The sequence below is a fragment of the Macaca thibetana genome, chromosome 7 (assembly GCF_024542745.1).
Source record: "Macaca thibetana thibetana isolate TM-01 chromosome 7, ASM2454274v1, whole genome shotgun sequence".
Taxonomy (NCBI): Eukaryota; Metazoa; Chordata; class Mammalia; order Primates; family Cercopithecidae; genus Macaca; species Macaca thibetana.
This window is the reverse complement of record NC_065584.1, coordinates 125550014-125567015: the sequence shown is the minus strand read 5'-3', so window position 1 is coordinate 125567015 and position 17002 is coordinate 125550014.

Here is a 17002-nt window from a genome sequence, read left to right as displayed (position 1 = left end):
GCATCTCTTCTGTCTCTACCAGAAAGGGAAAGGAACTGAAATTAAGGAAGGGAGAGATTGAAGAGTGGAGAGATAGTGAGAGAAGTTGGAGAAGAGAGTGAAAAGACCGCTTACCCAATTTGAAGTTGGTGAGATGTTCCTTGGGCTGGTTGGTCTGAGTACCCAAGGTCATAGGTGGATCTCCTCACGGAGTGAGGATGAGGACAGGGGACCAGTCTCCTGAAGGAGTCCCCGTGTCCCAGGTCTTCACCACCAAATGTCACGCACATCCATGTGAAGAGACCACCAAACAGGCTTTGTGTGAGCATAAAGCTTTTTAATCACTTGAGTGCAGGTGGGCTGAGTCTGAAAAGAGAGTCAGCAAAGGGTGGTGGTATTATCATTAGTTCTTACAGGTTTGGGATAGGCAGTAGAGTTAGGAGCAATTTTTTGTGGGCAGGGGGTGGATCTTACAAAGTACATTCTCAAGGGCTGGGAGAATATTAAATGTACCATGTTAAGGGTGGGGAGGATGTACCGTATAAAGTATATTCACAAGGGTGGGGGAATATCACAAAGTACATTATCGCAAGAGCGGGGAGGGTGTATTGTCACAAAGTCAACCAATCAGTTAGGGTGGGGCAGGAACAAAGCACAATGGTGGAATGTCATCAGTTAAGGCAGGAACTGGCTATTTTCTCTTCTTTTATGGATCTTCAGTTGCTTCAGGACATCTGGATGTATATGTGCAGGTCACAGAGAATATGATAGCTTAGCTTGGGCTCAGAGGCCTGACAACTGCAACCTCCGTCCCCCAGGTTCAAGCGATTCTCCTGCCTCACCCTCTTGAGTAGCTGTAGTTACAGGTGTGCACCACCATGCCCAGCTAATTTTTGTATTTTTGGTAGAGATTGGGTTTTACCATGTTGGCCAGGCTTGTCTCAAACTCCTGACCTCAGGTTATCTGCTCACCTTGGCCTGCCAAAGTGCTGGGATTTGTTTTGTTTTGTTTTGTTTTGTTTTGTGAGGTAGTCTCACTCAGTTGCCCAGGTTGGAGTGCAATGGCGCAATCTTGGCTCACTGCAACCTCTGCCTCCTGAGTTCAAGTGATTCTCCCACCTCAGCCTTCCAAGTAGCTGAGATTACGGGTGCCTGCCACCACGCCCAGCTAATTTTTGTATTTTTAGTAGAGACGGGGTTTTGCCATGTTGGCCAGGTTGATCTTGAACTCCTGACCTCAGGTGATCCACCTGCCTCAGCCTCCCAAAGTGCTGGGGTTACCGGCATGAGCCACAGTGCCCGGCTCATGATAGGTTTGATGACTATGAACTCTCTTCATCAGACAGTGTGTTCCTCCATCTGACAATATCTTGATTTTCCATTTACCCTTGAAGGACATTTTCACTGGGTATAAGATTCTGAGTTGTCAGTTCTTCCGTCATTAGAAAAATATTCTGCTACTTTCTTCTGACTTCCATGGTTTCTGATAAGAAATTCACTGTCATTTGAGGCCGGGCGCGGTGGCTCACGCCTGTAATCCCAGCACTTTGGGAGGCCGAGGCGGGCGGATTACAAGGTCAGGAGATCGAGACCACGGTGAAACCCCGTCTCTACTAAAAATACAAAAAATTAGCCGGGCGCGGTTGTGGGCGCCTGTAGTCCCAGCTACTCGGGAGGCTGAGGCAGGAGAATGGCGTGAACCCGGGAGGCGGAGCTTGCAGTGAGCCGAGATCACGCCACTGCACTCCAGCCTGGGCGACAGAGCGAGACTCCGTCTCAAAAAAAAAAAAAAAAAAAAAAAAAAAAGAAATTCACTGTCATTTGAATTGTTTTTCCTCTATAAGTAATGTATTATATCTGTCATCTTGGTGTTGACTTCTAGTGATTATCTTTTTTCATTCAGTTTAAGATTTTCCTGGTTCTTGGCGATTCTGCGTGGAAACTTGGACATTTTCACATTATATCTCAAAATAAGACTCTAATCTTATTTAACTTTTTTTTTTTTTTGAGATGGAGACTTGCTCTGTTACCCAGGCTGGAGTGCAGTGGTGCGATCTTGGCTCACTTTAACCTCCGCCTCCTGGGTTCCAGAGATTCTCCTGCCTCAGCCTCCCGAGTAGCTTGGACTATAGTCACCCACCACCATGCCAGGCTAAATTTGCTATTTTTTAGTAGAGACAGGGTTTCACCATATTGACCAGGCTGGTCTTGAACTCCTGACCTCATGATCCACCTGCCTCGGCCTCCCAAAGTGCCAGAATTACAGGTGTGAGCCACTGCACCCATCCTAAATCTATTTTAGTTGGCTTTCTCTGACACTATTCCAGCCTGGGAAGAGGAGGATACAATCTCATTACCGTCATGTAGAGGGAGACGTCCAGATTCCCCACTTGCTCTACATTGACATGAGGGCTGGAGTTCCAGATAACCACTTGGTCTTCACTGATGCTATGGGGTAGGGGCCCTTGTTATTCCCAGATGTTAATGAAAGTCCTGGTTCCCTCGGCCTTTCCCTGCTTAGCAGAGGTGTTGGACATCTTGGTACAGTCTTCAATAGTAGAAGTCTAGGCTCTTCACTCAGCCTTTGATGACAAGAATATTGGCGGGGCCACTTTTTATGGTGGTATTTATTTATTTATTTATTTATTTTTTATTTTTTTTTTTTTTGAGACGGAGTCTCACTGTGTCTCCCAGGCTGGAGTGCAGTGGCGTGATCTCGGCTCACTGCAAGCTCTGCCTCCTGGGTTCACGCCATTCTCCCGCCTCAGCCTCCCAAGTAGCTGAGACTACAGGCGCCCGCCACCACGCCCGGCTAGTTTTTTGTATTTTTAGTAGAGACGGGGTTTCACCATGTTAGCCAGGATAGTCTCGATCTCCTGGCCTCCCAAAGTGCTGGGATTACAGGCTTGAGCCACCGTGCCCGGCCTATGGTGGTATTTAGAGTAAAGTAGTTATTGTGTAAAAATATTCTGTCTTACTAGGCTGTACCTTTCCTGGTGGTGTGGCAAGACAGACAACTTTCATTGGGGCCTTTTTGTCATATGCATTGGTTTCAGTGGGCTAATTTTTGTGTTTTTAGTACAGATGAAGTTTCACAATGTTGGCCAGGCTGGTCTCAAACTCCTGATCTCAGGTAATCCGCCCCCCTCAGCCTCCCAAAGTGCTGGGATTACAGGTGTGAGCCATGGCACCTGGCCCATAGTTGCTAACTTCTTTAGATCCAAGTCTGAGATATGAAACAAAAAGAAAACACAAGGAGGGCCAGGCATGGTGACTCACACCTGTAATCCCGGCACTTTGGGAGGCCGAGGTGGGTGGATCACCTGAGGTCCAGAGATCGAGACCAGCCTGACCAACATGGAGAAACCCCGTGTCTACTAAAAATTCAAAAATTAGCCGGGCATGGTGGCGGGCATCTGTAGTCTCAGCTACTTGGGAGGCTGAGGCAGGAGAATCGCTTGAACCTGGGAGGCGGAGGTTTCAGTGAGCCAAGATTATGCCATTGTACTCCAGCCTGGGCAACAAGAGTGAAACTCTGTCTCAAAAAAAAAAAAAAAAAAAAAAAAAGAAGAGAGAATATAAAAAGGAAACACAAGGAAAACACAAGGAGATCACCACAGTGTTGCTTCTTGAGCCCTGAAGGTTCTTGCTGGTCTCTTTGTTTTATACTTTTCAGAGTCTTTTTTTTTTTTTTTTTTTTTTTCTTTTTTGAGACGGAGTCTCGCTCTGTCGCCCAGGCTGGAGTGCAGTGGCACGATCTGGGCTCACTGCAAGCTCCGCTTCCCCGGTTCACGCCATTCTCCTGCCTCAGCCTCCCGAGTAGCTGGGACTACAGGTGCCTGCCACCTCGCCCGGCTAGTTTTTTGTATTTTTTTTAGTAGAGACAGGGTTTCACCGTGTTAACCAGGATGGTCTCGATCTCCTGACCTCGTGATCCGCCCGTCTTGGCCTCCCAAAGTGCTGGGATTACAGGCTTGAGCCACCGCGCCCGGCCACTTTTCAGAGTCTTGTGTTGAATTTAAATATAATGTCTAGGAGTTTTAGTTGCATTTAGTGGGAGGACTAGGGAAAAATTTGTCTACTGTGTCGTCCTCAAAACTCTGTTTTTGCAAGTTAATGTATCTCAATTTATTTCTCTGATATTCCCTCGTGATTAGATTTGGGTTAGATTAATTTAGCTGTAATTCTGCAGAAGTGATGCTGAGTTCTTTTCAGTGCATCATATCAGAAAGCACGTTATCAATTAATATCATTATCAGCCATGTTAACTTTGTTACCTTTGATCACTTGGTAAAGGTGATGTTTGCCAGGCTTCTCCACTGTGAAGTTACTATTTTACCTTTTATAGTGACTAAGTATCTTGTAGGGAGATAGTTGAGATTGTGTAAGCATCCTGTTGCTCCTTAAACTTTTACTCACTAGTTTTAGCATTGTACAGTGTACAGTGATACACCGATAATTGAATCAGTTATTATGATGGTTATCAAATGGCGATTTTCCAATTCCATTACATCTTCTTCACTTACTATTTTGCATTTTCCTGAAAGAACTTTCTTGCCAGGAGCAGTGGCTCATGCCTGTAATCCCAGCACTTTGGGAGGCCGAGGCGGGCCAATCCCTTGAGGTCAGGAGTTCAAGACCAGACTGACAAACAAGGAGAAACTTTGTCTCTACTAAAAATACAAAAAAATTATCTAGGCATGTTAGTGCATGCCTGTAATCGCAGCTACATGGGAGGCTGAGGCAGGAGAATCGCTTGAACTCAGGAGGTGGAGGTTGTAGTGAGCTGAGATTGCTCCACTGCCCTCTAGCCTAGGCAACAGAGCTAGATTCTGTCTCAAAAAAAAAAAAAAAAAAAAAAAAAAAAGGGAATTTCTCTTCTCCATCATTCATTCATTCATTATTAATTAATTAATTAATTAATTTATTTTTTGCGATGGAGTTTTGCCTTTGTTGCTCAGGCTGGAGTGCAATGGCAGAATCTTGGCTCACAGCAACCTCTGCCTCCTGGGTTCAAGCAATTCTCCTGCCTCAGCCTCCCAAGAGGCTGGGATTACAGGCACATGCCACCATGCATGGCTAATTTTGTATTTGTGGTAGAGACTGGGTTTCTTTATGTTGGTCAGGCTGGTTTCGAACTCCCGACCTCAGGTGGTCCGCCCGCCTTGGCCTCCCAAAGTGCTGGGATTACAGGCATGAGCCACCGTGCCCGCCCTTTTTTTTAAGATGGAGTCTTGCTCTGTGGCCAGGCTAGAGTGCGGTGGCACAATCTCGGCTCACTGCAACCTTCACCTCCCAGGTTCAAGTCATCCTCCTGCCTCAGCCTCCCATGTAGCTGGGACTACAGGCACGTGCCACCATGCCCAGCTAATATTTTGTATTTTTAGTAGAGACGGGATTTCACCATGTTGGCTGGGATGGTCTTGATCTCTTGACCTAGTGATCCACCCACCTTGGCCTCCGAAAGTGCTGGGATTATACCAGTGAGCCACCATGCCTGGCCTGTGCCATAGAGTTTTAAACAACCAGATCTCATATGAACTCAGACAGGAACTCACTTGTCACCAAGGGGATGGTGCTACGCCATGTGTGAGGGATCCACCCCCATGATCCAGTCACCTCTCAGCAGGCCCCATCTCCAACATGGGGACTCACATTTCTTTTTCTTTTTCTTTTTTTCTTTTTTCTTATTTTTTTTGAGATAGAGTCTTGCTCTGTTGCCAGGCTGGATGAAGTGCAGTGGCGCGATCTTGGCTCATTGCAACCTCCAACTAACCTCCAACTCCTGGGTTCAAACAATTCTCCTGCCTCAACTTTCCAAGTAGCTGGGATTACAGGCGCCCGCCACCACACCCAGCTAATTTTTGTATTTTTAGTAGAGATGGGGTTTCACCATCTTGGCCAAGCTGGTCTCAAACTCCCGACCTCGTGTTCCGTCTTCCTCGGCCTCCTAAAGTGCTGGGATTACAGGCATGAGCCACCGTGCCCGGCCCCGGAACTCACATTTCAACATGAGATTTAGTAGGGAGAAACATCCAAACCAAAGTCTTTCATGGCATTTTTGTTATTATAAATTGTATTTTCAATATTTTAACTTTCAATTGCTTGTTTCTATTATATGAAAATATAATTTTTTTTTAATATAGTTGAGACCAACACAGGTTTGATCTGCACAGATCCACGTATCTTTCTACGAATTTTCTTCAGGTCTGCCGCCACTGAGACAGTAAGACCCTTCTCTTCCTCCTCCTCCTCAGCCTACTCAGTGTGAAGGCAGTGAGGATGAAGACCTTTATGATGCTCCACTTCCACTATTGAACAGTGTGGTATCTGAACCAGGATTCACTCCCCTCCTCTCTCCTTCCAGTTCAGCCAAGTGGAGACTCCACTCCAGGGTGGTGCAGCCAAGAGCACGGGCCTTCCTCTCTCCCCAGCTTCCAGTTGGAGAGCCATCTTCCTGGTAAGGGCAGGATGTCAGCAGTTCTCATCCAGCTCCCAGCTACCTGTTGCTGACACCAAATTCTGGGCAAATGTGCCGGGATCCTTTCTGCTGCCTAGCCCCTGCTGTGGGACAGAGGCTGTACCTTGGGTGTGGCTGTGCTGAGAACACTGAGCCATTCATTGCTCTAGGAGTGGCTCTGAAGGTGGTGGTTCCACACAGAGGCAAACCAACACCTGTGGCTTCTCCACCACATCCACTGAGCTCTCAGCTCCTAGGCAGAAAGATCATTTGGAGAGAATTATGGCATTGTCTGTCCCACACTCCAAAGACTTGGCCTAGAGATTTTGCCTGGCAGGGGAAGCAGGTTTTAAAGCAAGTATCTCCTAAAAGAAATGAAAAAAAAAAAAAAAAAAAAAAAAGCAAGTAGCTCCTAATCTCTTCCCAGAAGAACTGACTTAATTTGCAACAGAGTGTGGGAGAATTTGAGCCTAAGCGTTCTCTCAAAAATAGTGGAAGTTGTGACGAGGCAATTGGGAGGAGTCATTGGATATATAGACTAAAATGTGGGTTGGCTAGTGTGCCCAAGAGAACTGGAAAGGTAGACATTTGTGAGAAACTTGCCTTGGGACTGAACAAATCTCAAATCTTAAAAATTGACCTTGACAACCATCTCCTTGAAGGAGCCTGAATTCGATTGGATTATTCTGTGAAGCAATTTGTGACCAAGGGCATTATTGAAAGGAACAGAGCAATCAGTGGTGAATGGAATTTAATAACTAGATGTGTTCAGGGAAAAGACACTGTCAAAAAGATCCCTGCCAAAATCTGTCATCCCAGATTGTGGGATGGTCCTGAGTGACCAACATCAGAGGCTTAGAACTGTTGGGAGTAGGAAGCTGGGTGCAGTGGCTCACGCCTGTAATCCCAGCACTTTGGGAGGCTGATGCGGGCAGATCACCTGAGGTCAGGAGTTCAAGGCCAGCCTGGCCAACATGGCGAACCCCGTCTTTACTAAAAATACAAAAATTAGCTAGGCATGGTGGTGTGTGCCTGTAATCCCAGCTACTTGGGAGGCTGAGGCAGGAGAATCGCTTGAACTGGGAAGCAGAGGTTGCAGTGAGGCAAGATGGCAGCACTACACTCCAGCCTGGGCAACAGAGTGAGACTCTGTTTCAAAAAAAAAAAAAAAAAAAAAGAACTGTTAGGAGTAGGGAACAGGTTGCACTGAAGCATTCCACCTAGTCACTAAACAAACAATCAAATAACAGGACCAGCCCTTTAATAGCAGATCAGTACCCATAGTTACTATATTACTTATTTATTATTTATTTACTTTGACAGGGTCTCACTCTGTGGGCCAGGCTGGAGTGCAAAGGCATGATCATGGCTCATTGCAGCCTTGATCTCCTGGGCTCAAGCAATCCTCCTGCCTCAGCCTCCCAAGAAGCTGAGACTACAGGCATGCACCACCATGCCCAGCTAATTTTTTTTTTTTTTTTTTTTTTTTGAGACAGAGTCTTGCTCTGTCGCCCAGGCTGGGGTGCAGTGGCCGGATCTCAGCTCACTGCAAGCTCCGCCTCCCGGGTTTAGACCATTCTCCTGCCTCAGCCTCCCGAGTAGCTGGGACTACAGGCGCCCGCCACCTCGCCCGGCTAGTTTTTTGTATTTTTTAGTAGAGACGGGGTTTCACCATGTTAGCCAGGATGGTCTCGATCTCCTGACCTCCTGATCCGCCCGTCTCGGCCTCCCAAAGTGCTGGGATTACAGGCTTGAGCCACCGCGCCCGGCCTTTTTTTTTGTTTTTTGAGACGGAGTCTCGCTCTGTCGCCCAGGCTGGAGTACAGTGGCGAGATCTCAGCTCACTGCAAGCTCCGCCTCCCGGGTTCACGCCATTCTCCTGCCTCAGCCTCCCAAGTAGCTGGGACTACAGGCGCCCACCACCTCGCCCGGCTAGTTTTTTGTATTTTTTAGTAGAGACGGGGTTTCACCGTGTTAGCCAGGATGGTCTCGATCTCCTGACCTCGTGATCCGCCCATCTCGGCCTCCCAAAGTGCTGGGATTACAGGCTTGAGCCACCGCGCCCGGCCCATTATAATACTTTCAAAGAACTAAAGGAAAACATGGTTTGTGAAGGAAAGTAGGATAACAATGTCAAATGAAGTAGAGATTATATCAATGAAGACATAAAAATTCTTTTTGTTTTTTTGAGACAGAGTCAGCCCAGGCTGGAGTACAGTGGTGCTATCTCGGCTCACTGCAAGCTCCGCCTCCCAGGTTCAAGCCATTCTCCTGCCTCAGCCTCCTGGGTAGCTGGCACTACAGGCACCCGCCACCACACCCGGCTAATTTTTTGTATTTTTTAGTAGAGACGGGGTTTCACCGTGTTAGCCAGGATGGTCTCGATCTCCTGACCTTGTGATCTGCCTGCCTTGGCCTCCCAAAGTGCTGCGATTGCAGGTGTGAGCCACTGCGCCTGGCCAAAAATTCTTTTTTTTTTTTTTTTTGAGGTGGAGTCTCGCTCTGTTGCCCAGGCTGAAGTGCAGTGGCATGATTTCCGATCACTACAACCTCTGCCTCCCAGGTTCAAGTGATTGTCCTGCTTCAGCGTCCTGAATAGCTGGGATTATAGGTGCCTGCCATCATGCCTGGCTAATTTTTGTATTTTTGGTGGAGACGGGATTTCACCATGTTGGCCAGGCTGGTCTTGAACTCCTGACCTCAGGTGCTATGCCTGCCTCAGCCTCCCAAAGTGCTGGGATTACAGGCGTGGGCCATCGCACCAGACTGAAGACATTCTAAAAAAGAACTCCATAGAAATTCTGATGTTGGCTGGGCTCAGTGGCTCACACCTATAATCCCAGCACTTGGGAGGCAGGTGGATCTCTTGAGCCCAAGAGTTTGAGACCAGTCTGGACAACATGGTAAAATGTAAATACAAAAACTAGCTGGGCGTGGTGGTGTATGTTCCTTGTCCCAGCTACTTGGGAGGCTGAGGTGGGAGGATCACTTGAGTCCAGAACGTCAAGGATTCAGTGAGCTGTGATTGTACCATTGTACTCCAGCTTGAATGACAGAGTGAGATACTGTCTCAAAAACAAAACAAAACAAAAAAACAGAAAAAAGGAATTCTGATGTTGAAAAACACAGTAACTGAAATGAAAAAGTCACTAGTAGGACTCAATTTTTGATCTGAATTATCAGAAGAACGAATTTGCTGTCATGAAAATAGGTTGACATATTTTACGCAATCCAGGGAACAGACAGAAAAGTGAATGCAGAAAAATGAACAGAGCCTCAGAGACTCATTGGACACCATTGAGCATACAACAAAATACATAATAGGAGTACTCAAAAGAAGGAAAAGTACTCAAAGGAGGGAATAAAATCATGTCTCTATGTTTGATTTTTAATAAGAGTGGCAAGACCATTTAATGAAAAAATAAAAATTTATATTTTTATTTTTTAGTTGTAAATATCTTCTATAAAAGAATCATTTTTTAACAAATGGTGCTGGATATTCATATGCAAAAGAATGAAGTTGGAGTCTTACCTCACTCCATATACAGAGATTAACTAAAAATTGGACATAGACCTAGATGTCAGAGCAAAACCCAGAAAATTCGTAGAAAAATACAAGTAAATCTTTACAATCATAGATTTGGCAATACATTATTTTTTTCTTTGAGACAGGTTTTCACTCAGTCACCCAGTCTGGAGTGCAGGGGTGTGGTCAAAGCTCACTGCAGTCTTGTCCTCCTAGGCTCACATTTTTATTTTTAGCTGTAAAAAAAAAAAATTGTATTTTTAGTTCCGGCCTCCCAAGGAGCTGAGACTACAGGTGCATGCCACCATGCCCAACTAATATTTCTATTTTTTGTAGAGAAGGGATCTCACTATGTTGCCCAGGTTGCTCTCTTCCTGGGCTCACTTGATCCTCTTGCATTGGCCTCCCAAAGTGGTGGGATTACAGGCATGAGCCACTGCACCTGGACGGCTATTAATTCTTATATATGACATCAAAAGCATGAGTGATCAAAGCTAAAGTAGGTAAAGTGAACATCAAAATTAACTTTTCTGGCCAGGCACTGGGGCTCACGCCTGTAATCCCAGCAGCTACTTGGGAGGCTGAGGCAGGAGAATCACTTGAACCCAGGAGGCAGAGGTTACAGTGAGCCGAGATTGCACCATTGCACTCCAGCCTGGGTGACGAGAGCGAAAATCCATCTCAAAAACAAACAAATACCTTTTCTATTGCAGAGGACCCCATCAAGAAAGTAAAAAAACAACCTATAAATGAGAGAAAATATTTGGAAATCAGAGTTCTGAAAAAGAACTTGTATCTTGAACATGTAAAGAACAATTACAACTTAAAAAGAAAAATCAATTGTAAAAATGGGCAAAAGATTTGCATACAACTGTCTTTTTTTCCTTCCCTTCCCTGCCCCTCCCTCCCTCCCGCCCTCCTCCTTTTTTTTTTTTTTTTTTTTTTAAGATGGAGTCTCAGTCTCTCACTCAGTCTGGAGTACAGTGCTTCAATCTTGACTCACTGCAATCTCTGCCTCCCACGTTCAGGTGATTCTTCTGCTTCAGCTGTCTGAGTAGCTGGGACTACAGGTGTGCGCCACCACACCTGGCTAATTTTTGTATTTTTAGCACAGACCAGGTTGGCCAGGCTGGTCTCAAACTCTGGACCTCAGGTGATCTGCCTGCCTCAGGCTCCCAAAGTTCTGGGATTACAGGCATGAGCTATTGCGCCTCTCCTTTTTTTAAAATTATTTTTTGAGGAGGTCTTGCTCTGTTGCCTAGACTGGAGTGCAGTAGCACAATGTCAGCTCATGCTGGAGCCTCTATCTCTTGGGCTCAAGTAATCCTCCTACCTCAGCTTCTTGAGTAGTTGGGACTACAGGCATGTGCTACACTCCTGGCTAATTTTTGTATTTTTTTGTAGAGGTGAGATTTTGCCACGTTGCCCTCACTGCTCCCAAACTTCTGGACAGAAGCCATTTGCCCACATTACCCTCTCAAATTGCTGGGATTATAGGCACGAGCCACTGCACCCAGCCTAAACCAATTCTTTTTTTTTTTTTTTTTTTTTTTTTGAGACGGAGTCTCGCCCTATTGCCCAGGTTGGACTACAATGGCATGATCTCGGCTCACCACAATCTCTGCCTCTTGGGTTCAAGCGATTCTTCTGCCTCAGCCTCCCGAGTAACCGGGATTACAGGCATGCACCATCATGCCTGGCTAATTTTGTATTTTTAGTAGAGATGGGGTTTCTCCATGTTGGTCAGGCTAGTCTCGAACTCCCGACCTCAGGTGATCCACCTGCCTTGGCATCCAAAAGTCCTGGGATTACAGGCATGAGCCACTATGCCCAGCCCAAAACGAATCTTTTATTGTAGTAACTGCAAACTGAAAATTCTGCAGACATTTGAAACAGTGTCAGTGAGTTGGGACTCAGGTGAGCAGGAAAGATGTGGGCAGGTAGACTGTGCCTAAAGGGTGAAGCTGTGGTTCACTTCCATTTAGCTGTTGCACAAGCATCGCTACATTGTCCTAGTTTTCAAGAAAAAAAAAAACTCGAAACAAAAATCACACATGTGAAGGCCAGTTATAGACAAAGACCAGTTTCTGTCCCTTGCTTTAATGCTTAAAATGCATGTGTAGCCGGGCGTGGTGGCTCACACCTGTAATCCCAGCACTCTGGGAGGCCTAGGTGGGCGGATCATGAGGTCAGGAGATCAAGACCATCCTGGCTAACACGGTGAAACCCCGTCTCTACTAAAAATACAAAAAAATTAGCTGGGTGCGGTGGCGGCGCCTGTAGTCCCAGCTACTCAGGAGGCAGAGGCAGGAGAATGGCGTGAACCCGGGAGGTGGAGCTTGCAGTGAGCCGAGATCATGCCACTGCACTCCAGCCTGGGCAACAGAGTAAGACTCCATCTCAAAAAAAAAAAAAAAAAAAAAAAAATGCATATGCATCCCGTTTATTCCCAGCTGAATGCACTTGTTCTTCACCCGCCTGTTTTCCCTGGAATCTCAGATAACAATGAGGATGGTGATAACTATTTGCTCAGTGGAATTGGTGGTTGGTGGGCACAGCCTTATGGTTATTATTGTTCATATTGTTGCCATCTCTGTTACATCTGATAAACTTTTTTTTTTTTTTTTTTTTTTTTTTTTGAGATGGAGTCTCCCTCTGTCACCCAGGCTGGAGTGCAATGGCGTGGTCTCAGCTCATTACAACCTCCACCTCCTGGGTTCAAGGGATTCTACTGCTTCAGCCTCCCAAGCAGCTGGGATTACAGGTGCACACCACCGCACCCAACTAATTTTTGTATTTTTAGTAGAGACGGGGTTTCACTATCTTGGCCAGGCTGGTCTTGAACTCCTGACCTCAGGTGATCCACCCGCCTTGGCCTCCCAAAGTGCTGGGATTACAGGTGTGAGCCACCGCGCCTGGCCCCCCCCTTTTTTTTTTTTTAAGACCGTCATTGTTAATATTCATTGTGTGCTTGAAAAATGATTGAAATTCTCAGTTTAACAGTTTAAGCTTTTCCTTTGTTCCTTTTTTTTCTTTTTCTTTTCCTTTTCTTTTCTTTTTGTTTTTTTTTGACAGAGTCTTGCTCTGTCACCCAGGCTGTAGTGCAGTGGTGCGGATCTTGGCTCACTGCAACCTCCACCTCCTGGGTTCAAGTGATTCTCCTGCCTCAGCCTCCCAAGTAGCTGGCATTACAGGCATGTGCCACCAGGCCTGGCTCATTTTTTGTATTTTTATTAGAGACGGGGTTTCATCATGTTGGCCAGGCTGGTCTCGAACTCCTGACCAAGATCCACCGACCGTGGCCTCCCAAAGTGCTAGGATTATAAGCATGAGCCACCACACCTGGCCACAACAGTACAATTTCTTTCTTTCTTTTTTTTTTTTTTTTTTTTGACATGGAGTTTCACTCTTTATGCCCAGGCTGGAGTGCAATGGCACGATCTCAGTTCACCGCAACCTCTGCCTCCCGGGTTCAAGTGATTCTCCTGCCTCAGCCTCTTGAGTAGCTGGGATTACAGGCATGCGCCACCATGCCTGGCTCATTTTGTATTTTTAGTAGAAACGGGGTTTCTCCATGTTGGTCAGGGTGGTCTTGAACTCCCAACCTCAGGTGATCCACCCACCTCAGCCTCCCAAAGTTCTGGGATTACAGGTGTGAGCCACTGTGCCCAGTCAATAATACCTAACCCTAACCTAACCTCGTTTCTAAAACGAGGAAGTAAGCATTGATACAATACTACGAACCACGTTAAAAAACTTATACAAGTGTCATCAGTTTTTCTACTGATGTCCAGTTTCTGTTCCAGGTTCCCTCCTAGGACTCCACGTTGCATTTACTTGTTATTTCTCCTTAGTCTGTAGGTCTCTGAGGGTCCTTGGGTCTTTCCTTGTCTTTCATGACCTTGATGGTTTCGAAGAGTATTGATCAATTATTTTGTGGTATAAGTCCCTGAATTTGAAATAGTGTGGTGTTTTTTTCATGAATGGAATGTGGTTATGAATATTTGGTAAGAATACCACAGAAATTATGTTGGGTCTTTCTCAATGCAGAATATTAAGGGGTTCAGGATGTAAACATATCTTATTACTTGTTTACCTTGATTGGTTGGTTAAGGTGGTTTCTGCTGAGTTTCACCACTATAAAGTTACTGTCTTTCCCTTTGTGCTAAAATGTATCTTGGGTGAGACGCTTTGAATCTATGCAAATCCTGTTTCACCACAAATTTTTAACCACTATTTTAGCATCCCTTAGTGGATCTTGTCTGCAGCAGTGATTACTGTAGTGTTTGTCTAATGGTGAGTTTTGTTATCCCTCTTTCCTTCCACATTTACTAACTAAATTCTACTCTAAGAAAGAGCATTCTTTTCTTCTTTCTTCTAATTTATTTATATTGGTATTTATATCAGATATTTACTTATATCAGAATGAATATTAAAATTAATATATATGGTTCATCTATGGTTCATGATCCAATGCTATTATGATTTACTTTGTTGCCTTGGCCATTAGGAGTTCTTTCAGGTTGCTTTCTGTGGTTTCTAGTTTGTTTTTTTTTTTTTGAAACAGAGTTTGCTCTTGTTACCCAGGCTGGAAACTTTGCCATTTCTGCCTCAATCCTGCTACATAATTCCCATTCCTTCCCTTCTTCCATTCTCCTCATGTAAGAAATCAATCGCATTAGTTCCTGGCTAAAACTTTTTTTTTTTTTTTTAATTATTATTATTTTTTGAGACAGAGTCTGGCTCTGTCGCCCAGGCTGGAGTTCAGTGGCCTGATCTCGGCTCACTGCAAGCTCCGCCTCCCGGGTTCACGCCATTCTCCTGCCTCAGCCTCCCAAGGAGCTGGGACTACAGGCACCCGCCACCACGCCCGGCTAATATTTTCGTACTTTTTTAGTAGAGACGGGGTGTCACGGTGATAAACAGGATGGTCTCGATCTCCTGACCTCGTGATCTGCCTGCCTCAGCCTCCCAAAGTGCTGGGATTACAGGTGTGTGTGACAAAGTGGTGTAGCATTTGCATATCACCTACACATCCTCCCATACACTTTAGATAATCTCTAGATTACTTATAATATCAATACAATGCAAATGTTATGCAAATAATTATAGTGTATTCTGAAATGAGTTATTATTTATTTTTTGAATATTTGGTAGAAATGGGGTCTTCTTTTGTCGCCCAAGCTGATCTCTACCTAACTCCTGGCTTCAAACGACACTCCAGCTCAGCCTCTTAAAGTGCTGGGGATTACAGGCCTGGCTAATTTTTTGTATTTTTAGTAGAGACGGGGTTTCACCGTGTTAGCCAAAATGGTCTCGATCTCCTGACCTCAAGATCTACCCCGTCTTGGCCTCCCAAAGTGCTGGGATTACAGGTGTGAGCCACTGCGCCCGGCCTTTTTTTTGAGTATTTTTGATCTGCTGTTGGTTGAATCCATGGATACTGAACCCGCAGATATAAGGGCCAACTATATATTGTACTTTTGCCTTTAAGCACTTTTTTTTTTTTTTTTTTTTAAAGACAGAGTCTTGCTCTGTCGCCCAGGCTGGAGTGCAATGGCTAGATCTCGGCTCACGGCAACCTCCACCTCCTGGGTTCAAGCGATTCCCCTGCCTCCTGAGTAGCTGGGTGGATTACAGGCGCACGCCATCATGCCCAGCTAATTTTTGTATTTTTGGTAGAGATGGGGTTTCAAGGTTGGTCAGGCTGGTCTCGAACTCCTGACCTCGTGATCTGCCCACCTCGGCCTCCCAAAGTGCCGGGATTACAGGTGTGAGCCACCGTGCCTGGCCATGCATTTAAGCAAATTTAAGGTGTTTTTTTTTTTCTTTTTTTGTCCTTGAGACAGAGTCTCGCTCTGTCCCAGGCTGGAGTACAGTGGCTCAGTCTCGGCTCACTGCAACCCCTGCCTCCCAGGTTCAAGAGATTCTCCTGCTTCAGACTCCCGAGTAGCTAGTATTACAGGTGACCGCCACCACGCCTGGCTAATTTCTTTTTTTTTTTCTTTTAAGTAGAGATGGGTTTTCGCCATGTTGGCCAGGCTGGTCTTGAACTCCTGACCTCAAGTGGATCCACCCGCCTCGGCCTCCCAAAGTGCTGGGATTACAGCCACCGCGCCCGGCTTGCAAATATAACTTTTTTTTTTTTCCTTTTGAGACGGAATTTCGCTCTTGTTGCCCAGGCTGGAGTGCAATGGCGCGATCTCGGCTCACCGCAACCTCTGCCATCAGGGTTCAAGCGATTCTCCTGCCTCAGCTTCCCAACTGGCTGGAATTTCAGGCATGCGACACCACGCCTGGCTAATTTTGTATTTTTAGTAGAGCTGGGGTTTCACCATGTTGGTCAGGCTGGCCCGAACTCCCGACCTCAGGTGATCCGCCTGCCTGACCTCCCAAAGTGCTGGGATGACAGGCGTGTGGCACCGCGCCCGGCCACAAATTTAACTTTTTAAAGGTCAGTTAACTCAGCACAAGAAGGCTACTTGATGACCGTAATAAAGTACTTTTCGGTTAAATGCTAAGGGCCAGATTGAAATGGATTAAACAATGACACCCAAAGGAACTGAAATAACAGCACATTTAACTTTTAGAAAGTTCTAACTCTTATCTACACCTAGGCCTTACACTAGGCAATTCTCACCACACATCCTGGTGGTTGGGTCGATTACGTGTATTACGTTTTCTCTTTCGTAGAGACGGGGTCTTGCTATGTTGACCAGTCTAATGGGCTGCTCTAAGACGTTTGGCCTGAGGTGATCCTTCCAGGCAGGAGGATCACTACAGGCCAGGAGACTGGGACCAGCCCACTAGACTGGGCAACATAGCGAGACCCCAAGTTTAGTAAATGTGGGTGGCAGTGGACTCAAATTGTAGAGTTGGCACAGGTAAAAGTAATTATTCACTTTTCAAAGGCACACTGTATGGATGTGAGAACAGGCTGGCATTTCCGATAACAGGTCTGCGTGTTCCCAAGTCCTTGTATCCTACAACCTTCACATAGACATCTTATCTAACTTGCTGTCTTACCTAACCTCTAG